The 16,645-nt window shown below is 41.8% G+C and overlaps 1 long non-coding RNA gene across 2 annotated transcripts in view; it reads left to right on the top strand.

The window, feature by feature from the left end:
- The window catches only part of LOC132593912 (uncharacterized), a 40,139-nt gene that overhangs the window by 14,978 nt on the left and 8,516 nt on the right, over positions 1 to 16,645 (top strand). The window contains exons 2-3 of one of the 2 annotated variants that reach the window (XR_009559991.1): positions 11,520 to 11,608; positions 14,720 to 14,776. This is a non-coding gene — a long non-coding RNA (uncharacterized lncRNA). Of the gene's footprint in view, positions 1 to 11,067; positions 11,609 to 14,719; positions 14,777 to 16,645 lie in introns of those variants that run through there. The other variant, XR_009559990.1, reaches the window with a different exon arrangement.

Raw genomic sequence — 16,645 nt, forward strand, 5'->3', positions numbered from 1 at the left:
CAGGCTGTTCTGAACAGTGGCCCACGCGTGCTAATGAAGATCTACGGAGGAATTGTGCACAGATAAGCCTAAGGGTGCTGCTAAAGCCGCAAGCAGAGGTTGACCTGAGAGAACAAGGCGGGGGGTCTGGGCAAAGCTGCGGTCAGCAGGGAATGTTCACCAAGAGGCACTGGAGCAGCCAGAGCAGTTGGTAAAAATGCAGAAATGTGCCTTTATTGGCTGGTATCAGTTGCCATCCTGAGCCCCGTGTGCCCCAGCCCCTCTCCAGGTACCCTCACACGTCCTCACCCTCCAGTAACTAAATAGTTATCATGCAGCCCAGCAGGGGGCCTCTGGGGCCCTGCCCAGCTCTGGCAGCCTCCAACCCTATTGGTCAGTGCCTTGGGTCTAGTGGTTGGTAAGTATTTTCAATCTCTCCCCGATCAAGAGACTAGTTTGCCAGCTGGAAACCTACTCCCTCTTTCTCTAGAGTACCGCCTCCTCCATTTTTCTTTGGGGACCCACTGCCACCACTTCCTAGGTCCTTGGTGGTTTGGGTTCCAGGAGATGAGCACATAATGTCAGCCTGGCCAATTAGTAATTAGAAATACTGCACATAACCTCTGGCCATGCAATTAGTTTAGGGATGGGCATATACCTCAGGACTGACCAATGAAATTCTATCCTGAGACTTTTTTGGAATTACTGAGCTAGTGAAGCTCTCCCTTCTGCTGGAACCTCTGGGGGCCTCCAGGAAGAGAGGGGTTGTATGGTAGGGAAGCAAAAAAGGAGAAAAATAAGAGTCAACTTACAGGGAGAGATGGATTCCTGAAGACCTCATCTGATCACCTGGATCCAGCCGTACCTGAAATTCCCCTGGACGTTTCATTTAATATGCTTGTAGTTCCTCTTCTGCTTTTCTTTCCCTTATAATCAAAAGGGTCCTGACTGATGCAGTTATTATCCCCATGAAATATTGTCCCTAGGAAGTAACTTATCTACCCTCATGCACCTGGTCACATACAGAGATTCAAATCCAAAGCCAGCTGTCTCTAGTGGTGATGGTCTTTGAAGAAAGCTTTAATAGTTGGGCTGAGGGAAGCAGAGTAACAGGCCCTGCTCAAGATGCAATTTGCCAAGTCTGAAATCACTCAGCAAGGCAATCTAATTTGAGGAGGCCTATTTTGCCGGCAATCTCCACAATTTCCTGGAATCCTCACCACTCACCTCGCAGGGTCAGACTGTCCACGGGCCATGACAGTTCTGTTATCAGGCTTGGCAGGACACAAGCTGTTGCCGTGGCTGCCAGTCCAAATAGGTGATGAGGTAGAGTGGAAGGTAATTTTCCTCTCTCTCACTTCCTGGGGAGCAGCTTCCCTGCTGCCATCAGGACGGCCTGATGCAGGGGGTGGGGAGAACCTCCAGGAAGCCACGGGCTCAAATGAACCTTGACAGGTAATCATTCCCCAGAGCAGTGGGTGAGTAGTGATTAGCGCTCCCAGGGAGAGAGGTGGCCGTGCCTCCGCCAGTTCCCTAGGACTCCAGCCTGGAAGTTGCTGGAATCAGTGCAGGTGAGGGGAGGCTCCAGGTGCTATGGGATCATCTTCCTGTGACAGCCCAGGATGTACCACCAAAAGGCCCTTCTAGACTGGTCTCTGTTCGGGGATTCAGGGTTAAAGTCAAGGTGCAGCCGAGACCACGATCCCCGAACAGTCCCACATCTGTGTCTCCTTCTATATGGTGACGCCCTTGAAGGTGGGGAGGCTCTCATCCCACTGTTGGCTCCTGACGGCCCAGCACAGTGCTAGCTCCTAGGAAAGCTTGGTTACGTATTTGTTGACTGATTGAATAAATGGAAAAATAAATGAACTAAGAGGTCCTCATCCCACAGGTGGGGAAACTGAGACCTACAGAGAACTCACAGCTCATCTGAAGCTACCACCAGCTATAACACAAATGCACAGGGGACCTTATGCCCCGCTTGGCCCAGGACAGCCCAGTATATGCCTACTGCCCTGGTGTAATAATTAATAGTGCTTCCTCTCTCGTTCTCAATAGTTTTCTCATTTGGATAATTTTTCAGGGTCACTGACAGGGTGGGGTCTCTAGAGAAGGAAGGGAACCGGCATCGCCAAAAACTACCTGAGGCTCAGCTTCCTTCTTTTAATCCTCACAACCACCCCCCCGTTCTCGATGGCTTTCCCACACCTTGAGCTTTCAGATGTTCACACATGCTCCATGACGGAGGTGTTCCACGGCCAAGTAAGTTTTGGAAAGGCTGAACTAAACAACCGTAAACTGACTTTCTCACTGTAGTGTTTCTCAGCGCCCCTCCTATGCTAATACAAGCATCAGGAAGAAAGAAAAGACACTCCTCCAACTCCAGAAAGGAGTTGGTCTGGGACAAATCTTTATGCTAGTTCCCTTTAGTTTATGTCTTCACCCAGACAGGCAGTTTGTCTGTGCCTCAGAATGTTATTGAGTTAACAGTAAGGGAAAAAAAAAAAAAAAGGAAAGGCATTTTATGGGGCTAAAGAGAAGCTCAGAATAAATGATTTTTGCTCTGTCAAGCAAAGCAAGGGTTTTTGATTATGGAAACTTGAGCCCTAAGCTGGGGTGCAGGTGGAGGTGGAAAAAGGAGAACAGACATGGGAGGGACATGGATAAAACTGAGAAGAGAAAGGAAACAACGAGAAGCAGTGATCAGGAGACCCTAAGCCCGGGGGAATCTGTAGACCTCTTTGGGAATGCCCTGGACTTTGCAGAGAGCCTGAGCTGTGGTTCAAGCCAGTTTACAAGACATTAAAGGAAAGGTGGCACCAGTAATCTGGAGGACTGTGGGCAACCCAGATGAGCCATCTGAGGCCAGGGTGTTCTGTGCTTCTGAGTCTCAGTGTTACAATGGTAGGTTGGACTTCTGTTTCCCATCTTTTACTCCCTGCCTCTGCCATGTGGATTTGTAGAGCCCTAGAACAGGCAAGCTCACGATCTTGGCTTGGCCGTATGACTTGCTTTGGTCAATGGACTGTGGGTGCAAGTGACCAAGGCATTTCCAAACTGAAGCCTTACAAAGTAAGGGGGCCCTTGGGAGTCAGAAAGTGTGGGAGAAAAGCACAGGGAAGTGGGGAGCTTGAGAAAGCCATCCAATAATGCTGTGTATGAAGTCCTGGACACAGGCTGGGCATGTATGTAACTGATCCAAAACAATACACTAAAGGCGTGAAGAACTGAATTACAATGTAGCGTGCCCTTGGGGGAGGGGAAGCACACACTTGGGGAAAAATCAGATAGTATTGCAGTCTTTGAAAACTCAACTGAAATTGAAACTGCCGGCCAAAGAAGATGGGTGAGGATTTGTGGCCTGCACCCTCGTAATCTAACTGCCTTCTTTTAAAGAAAAATCAAAGTTCTCCACAAAATTTTTTTAAAAAAACCAAAGTTTCAAAATGTCCAGGATATACTCCAAAATTACTCAATATACAAAGAATCAGAAAATCTCAACAACTTCTAGAGGAAAAGACTATCAATAGGAGCCCATTCTGAAATGACAGTCATGTTGAAATTACCAGACAAAGATTTTTAAAGCAGCTGTGATAACAATGTTCCATGAAATCAGGGAAAATACTCTTAAAACAAATGGAAAGGTAGAAATTCTCAGCAAAGAAATAGAAGCTTAAAAAAGAACCAAATGATACTATTCAGCCTTAAGAAGAGAAGAAAACTCTGACATATACTACAATGCAAAGAAACCTTGAGGACATTATGCTAAGTGAAATAAACCAGCCACAAAAGACAAATTCTGGATGATTCCACTAACACAAGGTGCTTGGCATAGTCGCTAGCATAGAGACAGAAAGTAGAATGGTGATTGCTGGGCCTGGGGGTCAGAATGAGGAGTTTCTACGTAATGAATACAGAGTTTTACAAGATGAAAGGAGTTATGAAGATGGACGGTAGTGATGGTTGCACAACGTTATGAATGTATTTAATACCACTGAACTATACATTTAAAATGGTTACGGTGGTAAATTTTATGTCACGTGTACTTTAACCACAATTTTAAAAGTGGGAAAAAAATAACCAAATGGAATTTTAGATCTGAAAAAAGCAATAACTGAAATTTAAAATTTCATTGGATGTGTTCCATAAAGCAATGGATATAACAGAGGAATGAGTCAGTTAGCCTGAGGACAGATTGATAAAAGTTATCCAATATAAACAATAGATGGGGGGATAGAAGAATGAGAAAATAATGAACAGAGCCTCAGGAAACTGTGAGGCAATATCAAAAGGTCTAACATTTGTGTCTTTGAGTTCTTTCCAGAAGGAGAGAAGAAAGAGATCAGTGCAGAAAAAGTATTTGAAGAAATAATGGATATAAACATCTCAAATTTGTAGAAAGACATTATTTTATGAATTCAAGAAGTTCAGCAAACCCAAAATGGATATACTCAAAGAAAATCATGCCTTGTTATATCATAATCAAGTTACTGAAGACAAAGAAAAAATCTTGAAAGCAACCATAGAAAAACAACATTTTACATATAGGAGAAAAATACATACAAATGACTATGGATTTCTAACTAGAATTCATAGAGCCAGAAGACAGTGGAACATTCTTTTCTTTTTTTTGAATTTTATTTTATTTATTTTTTTATACAGCAGGTTCTTATTAGTTATCCATTTTATACATATTTGGAACATTCTTAAAGTAGTAAAAGAAAACTACTGTCAACCCAGTATTCTATAGCTACTAAAAAATATCCTTCAGGAATGAAGGCAAAATAAAGACATTCTCAGATGAAAGAAAATTAAGAGAATTTGTAACCAGCAGACCTTCTCTGAAATAAATGCTAAAGGGAGTTCAGATAGAAAGGAAATGGTACCAGTGAAAAACTCGGAACTTCAGACATGAAGCTAGACTAACAGAATTATCTGGGTAACAATAATAGACTATTTTTCTCCCTTTAGTACTTTAAAATACGTATGATAGTTGAAAACAAAAATTACAACATGGGCTTCCCTGGTGGCGCAGTGGTTGAGAGTCTGCCTGCTGATGCAGGGGACACGGGTTCGTACCCTGGTCCAGGCAGATCCCACATGCCGTGGAGCGTCTGGGCCCGTGAGCCATGGCCTCAGCACTGAGCCTGCGCATCCAGAGCCTGTGCTCCGCAACGGGAGGGGCCACAACAGTGAGAGGCCCGCGTACTGCAAAAAAAATCATAACATTATCTGGTAGTATATACATGTAAAACTTTTGAAAACTGTAATACAAAGGTTGGAGAGTAAAAGAAATAATGGATTGTAACGTTTCTAAATTTCACTTGAAGTGGTAAAATATTAATTTTAAGTAGCCTGTTCAGTATGTATATTGTATGTTAAGTGTGTATATTGTTATCCCTAGAGAACCACCAAAAAAATCTGTACAAAGAGATGTAATAAAAAGACCAAGATATTAATTTAAACGGAACAATAAAAATATTCAAATAACCCAAAAGAAGTCAGGAAAGGGGAAATCAAGGAAAAAAAGTACAAGGAACAAATAAAATCTCAGTCTTAAATCCAAACATATCAATAATTACATTAAATGCAAATCGTCTAAACACCTCAATTAAAAGAGAGAGATTGCTAGATTGGATTTCTTTTAAAGACCCAACTACACGTTGTCTACAAGAAAACCACTTTTTATGTAAAGATACAGATAAGTCAAAAGTAAAAGGCTGGTAAAAAAAAATGTACTATACAAATATTAATCAAAAGAAACTTGGCATGGCTATTAATATCAGAAAAATGTAGATTTCAGAAACAGGACAGTTATCAGAGATAAAGCAAGATATTACATAATAACAAAAGAGTCGATTTACCATGAAGACATAGCAATCCTAAATATGTATGGAGTTAACAAAAGAGCTTCAAAATACAGCGTAAGGAGAAACTGACAAGTCCACAGTTATATTTGGAGACTTCAACATTCCTCTCCGTAATTGATAGAAAAAGTATACAGAAAATCAGTAAAAGTAGACCTCAACAATATGACCAACTTAGCCTAATTGTCATTTAAAAAATACCACACCCAGGGCTTCCCTGGTGGCGCAGTGGTTGGGGGTCCGCCTACCGATGCGGGGGACGCGGGTTCGTGCCTCGGTCTGGGAGGATCCCACGTGCCGCGGAGCGGCTGGGCCCATGAGCCATGGCCGCTGAGCCTGCGCGTCCGGAGCCTGTGCTCCGCAACGGGAGAGGCCACAACAGTGAGAGGCCCGTGTACCGCAAAAAAAAAAAAAAAATACCACACCCAACAACAGCAGAAAACATTCTTTTTAAGTGCACATGGAATATTCATGAAGATAGACCATATCTTGGGTCATAAAACAAAGTAACAAATTTAAAAGAATTGAAATCCTATAAAGTATGTTCTCTGGCCAAAACGGGAATAAACTATAAATCAATAACAGAAAGATATCTGGAGATTCCCAAACACTTGGAAGTTTAGCAGCACACTTATAATAACCTATAAGTCAAAAAAAGTCTAAAGGTAAATCAAAAAATATTTTGAGCTTAATGAAAATTTGTGGGATGTAGCTAAAGCTGTGTTGGTAGGAAATTTTATGTTAAATGCTTATATTAAGGGAAAAAAGAAATATCTCAAGGCCAATAATCTAAGCTTCCATGTTAAGAAAGTAGAAAAAGAAGAGCAAGATAAAAATGCAACCAGAAGGAGGGAAGTAATAAAGACAGAAGCAGAAACCAATGAAATTAAAAACAAAAACAGTAGAGAAAGACAAAATCAAAATTTGGTTAATTTTAAAAAATCAATAAAATTGATAAACCTTGGTCAGACTGATCAAGAAAAAAAGGGAGAAGACACAAATTACCAATACCGTAAATGAAAGCAGGGGCTTCACTACTGGCCTCACAGACATTAATATGAGAGTAAGCAAATACTTTGACCAACTCTGCACCTATAAATTTGACAATTTAGATGAAATGGACCTATTCCTTGAAAAATAAAAACTACAAAAGCTCACTCAAGAAGAATCTGATGATCTGAGTAGCCCTCTGTCTATTAAGAAATTAAATTTATAGTTAGAAAACCTTCCAAAAAAGAAAATTCAAAGCACAGATGGTCTCACTGTCAAATTCTATCAACATCTAAGGGACATAATAATACCAACTCTACACAATCTCTTCCAGAACGTAGAAAAGGAGGGAACACTTCCCAACACACTTTATGAGGTCAGTATTACCATGATAACAAAACCAGACAAAGACCATATAGGAAAAGAAAACTAAAGATTAATATTCCGTTGTGAATATAGATGCAAAAATCCTCGATAAAATATTAGCATGTCAAATCCAAGAATATATAATTAGAATAATATATCATAACCAATTTTGTTTATTCCAGGAATGAAGATGATTGAAATTTAAGAATCGATCCATGTTATCCACCATGTCAACACACTACAGAAGAAAAAATATACATACACGTACATATATATACACATATACATATATATATGATCATATTAACAGATGCAGAAGACATTTTGACATTTGACAAAATTCAATATATGCTCATGATTTTTTAAAAATCTCTCAACAAACAAGGAATAAAAATGAATTTCCCTAACCTGGTAAAGGGCATCTACAGAAAATTTACAGCTAACATCATACTTCTTTTTTAATTTTTTTTAATTGAGGTACAGTTGATTTACAATGTCACGTTAGTTTCAGGTGTACAGCACAGTGATTCCGATATGTATATATATATATATATTCTTTTTCAGATTCTTTTCCCTTATACGTTATTACAAAATATTGCATATAGTTCCCTGTGCTGTACAATAGGTCCTTGCTGGTTATCTATTTTATATATAGTAGTACGTATATGTTAATCCCAACCTCCTAATTTATCCCTGCCCCCTCCTTTCCCCTTTGGTAACCAGAAGTTTGTTTTCTATATCTGTGGGTTAAATGTTTTGATGTCATTAAAATTATTAAAGTAAGAAAACTGGAAAAATATTTATGCATCTCTATTTACATTTGGGGGGAAATGTAAATATTTAGGGGGAAAACATGGAAGAATAGACTAGAGCTATGGCTGGCAAAGGATGTCCTGAAGGCTAAATCAGGCCTGCCATGTGTCTTTATATGAGCCACAAGCTGTGAATGGTTTTTATATTTTTAAATAGTAAGGGTAAATCAAAAGAAGGATAATATTTCATAATATATAAAATTATATGAAATTCAAATTTCAGTGTCGATAAATAAAGTTTTATTGGAACCCAGCTATGCCCATTTATTATGTATTGTCCACGTCGGCTTTCGCACTATAATGGCAAGGTAGAGCAGTTGACATCATACTTGATAGTGAAACATGGAAGGCATTTCTGCTAAAATAGGGAACAAGACAAGAATGTCAGCTCTCACTATTCTTATTCATCTTTGTCCTAAAAGCCCTAGGCAGTTGAATGAGGGGAAAAAGACACACAGATTGAATGATTTCACAATATATGTATACATATATCAAAACTTCAAGTAGCACACTTTAAAATACACACATTTTGTCAGTTATACCTCAATAAAGCTGAAAAAAATAAGTAAAACTGTCCCTATTCACAGGTGACATGACTGTCCATGTAGAAAATCCCAAGGAATCTATTGAAAAAGATTTCCTAGAACTAAGAAGTTCTAGCAAGGCCATAGTATACAAAGTTAACATATGAAAATCTCTATGTACTACAATGAACAGCTAGAAATCAAAAATTTTAAAACAATACCATTTACAATTGCTCCAAAAAACTAGAAATACTTAGGTATAAATGTAACAAAATATGTACAGGATCTATATGCTGAAAACTACAAAAAAAAAAAAAAAAAACTGATGAAAGAAACCAAAGACCTAAATAAATGGAGAGACATATCACATTCATGGATTGGAAGACTCACTACTGTTAATATGTCAATGCTCCCCAAATTATTCTATAGATTTTACATAACCACAATCAGAATTTTAACAAAATATTTTGTCAGATATAGACAAGCTAATTCCAAAATTTATATGAAAATACAAAGGAACTGAGTCCAAACAATTTTGTAAAATAAGAACAAAATTCTTAAGACTCAACTGTCCCAACTTTAAGACTTACTGTAAAGTTATAGTAATTAAGACAGTGTGATATTAGTGAGAGGATAAACATATAGATGAGCGGAATGGAACAGAGACCCCAAAAATGACCCACAAGAATATGGCCAATTGATGTTTGGCAAAGGTGCAGAGACAATTCAATAGATAAGAGATCATCTTTTTTTTTTTTTTCAGAGGGATCATCTTTTCAACAAGTGATGGTGGAATCTGTGTGCAAAAAAACTGAACCTCAAAACATACTTCACACTTTACACAAAAATTAATTCAAAATGGATCATAGACTTAAATATAAAGTGTAAACCTATAAACTGTAGAAGAAAACATAGGAGAAAATCCTTGTGAACTTGAGTTAGGCAGAGCTCTCAGATGTGACATCAAAAATATGATCCATCGGGCTTCCCTGGTGGTGCAGTTGTTGAGAGTCTGCCTGCTAATGAAGGGGACACGGGTTCGAGCCCTGGACTGGGAAGATCCCACACGCCACGGAGCAACTAGGCCCATGAGCCACAACTATTGAGCCTGCGCGTCTGGAGCCTGTGCTCTGCAACAAGAGAGGCGGCAATTGTGAGAGGCCCGCGCACCGCCATGAAGAGTGGCCCCCACTTGCCACAACTAGAGGAAGCCCTCACACAGAAACGAAGACCCAACACAGCCAAAAATAAATAAATAAATAAATAAATAAATTACATCCTCCCTCCATATTAAAATATATATATATATATGATCCATCAAAGAAAAAATGGATAAATTGGACTTCATCAAAATTAAAAACTTACTCTGTGAAAGACACTGGTAATAGAAAGAAAAGACAAGGGACAGATTAGAGGAAAATATTACAAATCACATATCCAGCAAAGAACTTGTGTTCAGAATCTATAAAGAACTCTCAAAACACAATATAAAAATGAACAACCCATTGAAAAAATAGACAAGAGATTTGAAGACAAAAGATTTTTCACCAAAGAAGGCATTTGAATGGAAAATAAGCACATGAAAAGAGATTCAACATCACTAGCCGTTCGGGAAACATGAAATAAAACCATAATAAGATACCACCACACATCTACTAGAATGGCTATTAATTTATTTCAAATTGGCAATACTTAGTGCTGACAAGGATGTCAGCACTTCTCAATGCAGTGCTGGTCAGCATGCAAAATGGTACAGTCCTTTTGGGAAACAGTTTTGCAGTTTCTTATGGTGTTGAGCGTGCACTTACCACATGACCCAGCCATACTGTTACTATGTATTTGCACTAGAGAAATAAAAACTTACCTTCACACAAAAGCCTGTATATGAATGTTTAGAGCAGCGTTATTTACCATCGCCCCAAACTGAGAACAACCCAAACGTTCTTCAACAGGTCAATGAATAAAAACCCCGGTAGAGTTAGCCCTCCAGATCCCCGGGCTCCACATCCATGGAGTCAACACAGATCAAAAATATTAGGGGGCTTCCCTGGTGGCACAGTCGTTGAGAGTCCGCCTGCCGATGCAGGGGACACGGGTTCGTGCCCCGGTCCGGGAAGATCCCACATGCCGTGGAGCGGTTAGGCCCGTGAGCCATGGCCACTGAGCCTGCACGTCCAGAGCCTGTGCTCCGCAACGGGAGAGGCCATAACAGTGAGAAGCCCACGTACCACAAAAAAAAAAGAAAAAAAATTATATATATATAGATATAGATATAGATATAGATATAGATATATTAGGAAAAAATTTTTCTAGGACGTTCCAATAAGCAAAACTTAAATTTGCTGCACACCAGCAAGTTTTTACATAGCATTTACGCTGTATTAGGTATTATAAGTAATCTAGAGATGAAAAAGTATATGGGAGGATGTACATAGGTTCTAGGAAAATACTATACCATTTTATGTAAGGGACTTGAGCATCCTCAGATTTTGGTATCCACAGGGATCCTGGACCAATCCTCCTCAGATACCAAGGGAAGCCTTTACATCCATTCAGTGGAACACTACTCGGCAGTAAAGAGGGCCGAACAACTGACACACACAACATGGATAGATGTCAAAATAATTATGCCAAGTGGAAGAAGCCAGATTCAAAAGGCTACATGCTGTGTGTTTCCATTTGTATGACATTCTGGAAAAGGCATAACTATAGGCATGAGGAACAGACCAGGGGTTACCAGGCTTAGAGGTGGGGATATAGTGTGACCACAAGGGAATTTGGAGGTGATGGACTGTTCTGTGTCCTGATAGTGGTGGTTGTGACGCTAATCCACGCATGTGTTAAAACTCAGAGACCTGTACACCACCAAAGGGTGGATTTTACTGTTTGTAAATTTTTTTTAATGTTTAAGACAGAATATTTGAAAAAGAGTCGAATGTTCCTGCTCACTCCTCCTTTGCTCTCTTCGTTCGTCACTGAAGAGCCTGCCCAGGGGAGCTGCTGGCTCAAGAAGGACCTGAGGACAGACCGGAGCCCACCTGCGCCCTGAAGAGGAGCCTTCTCACCTACCGTGAGCAAGAAAATACGTTTGCTATTGTAACCCATTGAGATTTCCAGATGACTAATTATGTAGCAAAAAACTGGCTAATACAGTTATACAAACTGATCTGATCCTAGAAAACACCTGCTGGCATCTCTCAGCACTCTGTGTCCCTCCGAACCTGCTGCTCTGGGAAAGGTAGACTATTCTTGTAATCAGAATGTCTCAGAGCAAGAAATAAAGGGGCCACCTTAACATCAGACAACTGCCCTGCACCTACCCGAGGACCATAGAACCTCACTTCCCTCTTGGATCTCCCGTTAGCTCTGAGCATCCACGCTGGGCGGGGACGCATGCTTAGGGCTCCGATCACACTCATCGTCCCCTCTGCCCTCCTCCTGGACTGCTGACCCCTGCAAGCCGTCAGCGGGGCCTCCCACCTCTGCCACCAGTGCCGGTGTCTCTGGGAGCCTGCGCCTCTGCTGAGGGCTGAGGTCTCTCCCTGGTCCAACAAGCAGTGACCCCAGAAGGCCCAGGAGGTGCTGGGCGGGTGGCCTGCTCTGGGGAGAATGCCCCATCTCTTCTCTCTGGATGTTACCTGGTCCCTGAGCTGCACTGCTCAGAAGCTGAGGCTCACACAACGTGTCATGAATACAGCCATGCTCTGGCCTTTACCTGTCTCCCCATGGAATTGGAGAACTGTCCCTGTGGCCAGAAAGAGAAAGAGCACGATGCAGGCAGCTGTTTCTCCCCTCCCCACCCCCACCAACCATCGCTTCCCTCTTTACCCACAGGCACCTGCCTCCAGAAATAAATTCTTCTCTTCTCCTTTAATCTAATGTATTTGAATAATGAAGAAAATATATTTATGGAAGGGATGATGCCTAAGTCTACCTGCCAGGAGAACATGGGCCCCAGTTCCGATTCATCCAAAGCATCTCTGCCCATTTAACAGATGAAGAAACTGAGGCCCAGGGAGGCAACACAAGTTGCCCAAGGTTGCACAGCTGCTCAGGGGTAACGATGGGGATAAGCCCACAGCCCTGTGCTTCCAAAGATCTTTTCCATGTAGAAGGTTCAGGGGGTGAGGTTGGGGGTTAGGGGGTCAGAGGCGAATGAGTCAGGGGCGAGTGGAAAGTCCTTTGAACTCATGTTTATCTGTAAAATTCATGTGACTCCAGATAGATGTATCTATCTTGGTTTTAATAAAAAGTGTTTCATGTTTGCCCTGGAGGGTAGTATAGGGTTTTATCTCTTTATTAAGGTCCCTCTGTCATGGAGCAGATCCCCAGGGCTGAGCCTGCCCTGGGTTGAGAATTCCAGAAGTACACACCCAGCTGTCTCTGGGGATGGGGGGAGAATGTGCCAGGGGTGGGGGTGAGCCTGATGGACCTGCTATTAGAGGCTCAGGAGAATTAGGCTAAGGGGGAAGGGGGAGTGTCTGGGTGTCATCTGCCAGCACCAGGGACAGAAACCAGGGACTTCAACCTGGAAAACTGATGAACAGTCCTGGACACTGATGTCTCCATTTTAGAGATGGGGAAATTGAGGCCCAGCAAGGGAAGGCGACCTGCACAAAATCACCCAGAGAAGTGGGAGCTGAATCCGGACCAGAATCGGGTCTCCTCAAGCCCACTCCGTGGAGTCCAGAGTGTGGGGGCCGCCTTCCCGCGTGCCCCAGGCCCTGCAGTGGTCCCTGGTGGCCTCACTGGTGTTGGTGCTGACCGGAGGTGGGAGGTTATGGGCTCTGTCCTCCAGGAGGTCACAGGTCAGAGGTGGGAGGGAGGGGAGTAGGCCACCTCCCCAGGTCCTGCGCAGGCACCTCCCAGCTGTGTGACCTTGGGCAGTGACAGCCTCTCTGAGCCTGGGTCCCCTCAGCTCTGAAACAGGGAAGTGATGGCTGTGTACCGAGTGACGTGAGATAAGGGGCGCTGACGAGGGCCCAGCAGAGTGACCGCTCTGCACAGATCACCTGTTATTTTCCTTATGATTTTGACAGTTGTCATCACGGTCACTCCTACAGGCAGATTCAGGCTGAGGGAGGGTCTGGACAGCGCTTCAGAGCCAGACCAGGCTTTGTCTGGTTGGGGTCCGGGAGGGTTTTAAGGAGACTGCCTTTGAGCCAGGCAGGGAGCACACTGGGTAGGGAATGACGTCTCAGTGCCGAGGGCAGAAGAGCCCAGCAGGCAGGGAAAGCCCTGCTTTGAGCTTGGAAGCGGTGGGAGGGGACACATCCGGGGAACAGATGAAGATACCAGCATGACCTGATGTGGGTTCAGGGCTTGTCACATGCAAACCACGATCTCCACTGCTCAGAGCAGCCGCATGGGGCAAATGTCACGTCGGGGCTCAGGGCAGGCCACCCCCAAATATTCATTAGTGTGAATTAAAGCTCCTTGAGGAACAGGCAGTGCAAGAAGAACACTCTGAACCTCCTCTTTGTCTCCTGAAGGCAGAAAATAAATCTCCCGTGTGAAGGGGGCCCTCCCAGTACCAGGAGGTAGAGAGGCATCCTTATCGCCAGAGATCGGGAATTTGGGGCTGAGAAGGCTGTGTAAACAAACTGTGCTTAGATAATTCACTAATTAGTACCCAAGCCCAAGTTTCTTTGTCTTGTCCGTTCTTCACAAATATATTGTTTCTGTGTCTAAAAGGTATAAAGCTGCCTGCTTTGGTCATTGCTATGCGTCTCACATTTCTATAAACTCCCGTACGCACAAAATTAAAATTTGATTTTCTCCTGTGAATCTGTCTCATGTCAATCTAACGACTAGACCAGCCAGAAGAACCTAGAAGGGTAGAGGAACATTTTTTCCTCCCCAACATTTGGTGTAGTCAGCAGGATAAATTTTCCTGGCTAGATGCTGAGAGATCCTGGGACCTCTGACAAGTATGGGCAGAAGGTTAGAACTCTTATCACGTCAGCCTCCTGGATCTCTCTGCCTACAGGGTCTGTTGCAAGCAGGAGTGGTGAGAGTCCTTTTCTTTTTCTAAATTTTGATTATCAGGAGAAAATATTTGTGGAACTAGTTCCTTGTGACATAGCGACTTGGTAACAAGGACTCTTGATTTTTCTTGATCCTTTTCTTCCCAGAGATGGTTACTGTTTTTCTTTGTCTTTGTTGTGTCATTTGTCATCAGGAGGAAAAACCACAGAGCAGAACACAGGCATAGACCCTACAAGCTACTCACAGACTGGTAAGCTCCCAATTCTCATCAGACCAGAGTTTGTTTAGACAAACTTTTCTGTGTTTCTAAAACATCCCCGATGTAAAAACTGGATGAGGTTTTTCCTTTCTTCTTGTTTCATTTCCTGAGAACTTGCTCTGTGGCCAATGAGAATATTTTCTCTGGTCTCTGCCATCCAAATAGACTGAGATTTCAAGACAGGAAGTCACAAGCAGCCCTCCATTTGTCCAGCTGTTCCAGCTGGCAGGGGAGTTTGTCATGAGGGGTCCCAGTCCCCCCAGGAGACTTTGTCATCTCAATTTTCATTACTTTGTTAGTGCTGGAAAAATCGCATTCCAGTAGCACTTGCCTGGTGTCACAGATTAGCAAGTTTGTAACTGGAGGTGTCTCATGTGCCCATGAGAGACAAGAGACACCATTTTCACTACACCATCTTCACACCTGTGCAATGAGGACCTTTGATTTCTTAGACTATCTTTGAGAGTGAACTTTCTGGATCTTCTGAGGGCTGCACTCTCTTATGGGACACCCTTTGCATCCTTCCTTAACCTAAAAAGGCTTGTTGGTTTGAGTCGCTAACAAGATTCTATTGGTCAATGGCCAGACGATGGATCCTTTAAATTGAAATTTTAAATTGAAAAAAAAAAAAAATTTAGACAATTGTCTTATCTGTATCTATGGAAAGACAAAATTAAAAAGTATAATGACCAAAATATATACATAGTGCCTAGCCTTAAGGACTCCCTAACAAGATGAAAGAAGAGGAATTAAATTAAAACAAAATTAAAGTCCACATCCAACATAAATTCCCCTTCTCAAACTCCAGCCCCATCTCCTTAGCACTTAACTCCCAAAACTCCACCTTCCCCAGAAAATCCCTTCAACACCCAGCTGTTTGTTTTAACTTCCCTTTCCCTACAAGATTTACAAAGAGCACTCCAGCCAACTCTCTAGGCCTAGAGTATACAGGTTACCCATGTAAATGCTAAAATCCAAGAAAAAAATTTAACAGAAGCATCTAGAACAGACCAAAATGTTTGTTTTGTTGGCCTCTGTAATCAGGCTTTGCCAGCTTCAGACTTTCCTATGCAATGTTCTTTGCAGGTATAATCCTAGAACCCCACCCAAAAAATTCATGTCCCCTGGGCCACAGAATTTAGAAATCCTTTTATTTCCATCTTAGTTGGAAATTTTCTCCCCGATATAAAAAGGAAAATTCAAATAGTGTGGTGGAATGGGCAAACCAACTTCTAAGCATTACAATGGAAATGGATACCCAATTCTTTGAAGATAACCTAAATGAATGCAAATGAAAATAGAGTTAAAATCAACAACTTTTAATTTACAACTTGACTCTAGAAAAACAAAAGTATAACTCTGAAAACAACTCAAAATCCACTCAGACCTTTTCCTGTTTGCCTTCAGACATTTGCAGATATGGTGAAAATCAGGAGATTGAAAGTACAATTGTCCTGCACCTAAGAAAAAAAAAGGAAATTTTTAATAATAATTACCTTAGGCTAATAATAATAGGCAAATATACTCCAAAACTCCTAGGGAAAAAAACTTGCATTCTTTCTCTGTCCCTTGAAGTTATACATCTTATCCTGTCTTTGAAATGTGAACACAGCCCACAATTGTCTGAGACTAAAGGGAAGAAAAATAAAAGAGAAAGAAATCTTTTTAAAATACAAACTGCAAAAAATCTCTCTTGCCAAACTCTAGACCACAGCCTCTTTAAGATTACTTCCAGAGACAAATACAATTCTTAAAAGTCTTCTCCACAAATAGTAAAAGCCTTTAGCCATCTGAGCCAGTAAACTTAATTTATTCCAACTTGTTGACTGAAAAAAAATGCGCAACCTAAAAACTGAGAGT

This window comes from Globicephala melas, chromosome 1 (assembly GCF_963455315.2).
Source record: "Globicephala melas chromosome 1, mGloMel1.2, whole genome shotgun sequence".
NCBI lineage: Eukaryota > Metazoa > Chordata > Mammalia > Artiodactyla > Delphinidae > Globicephala > Globicephala melas.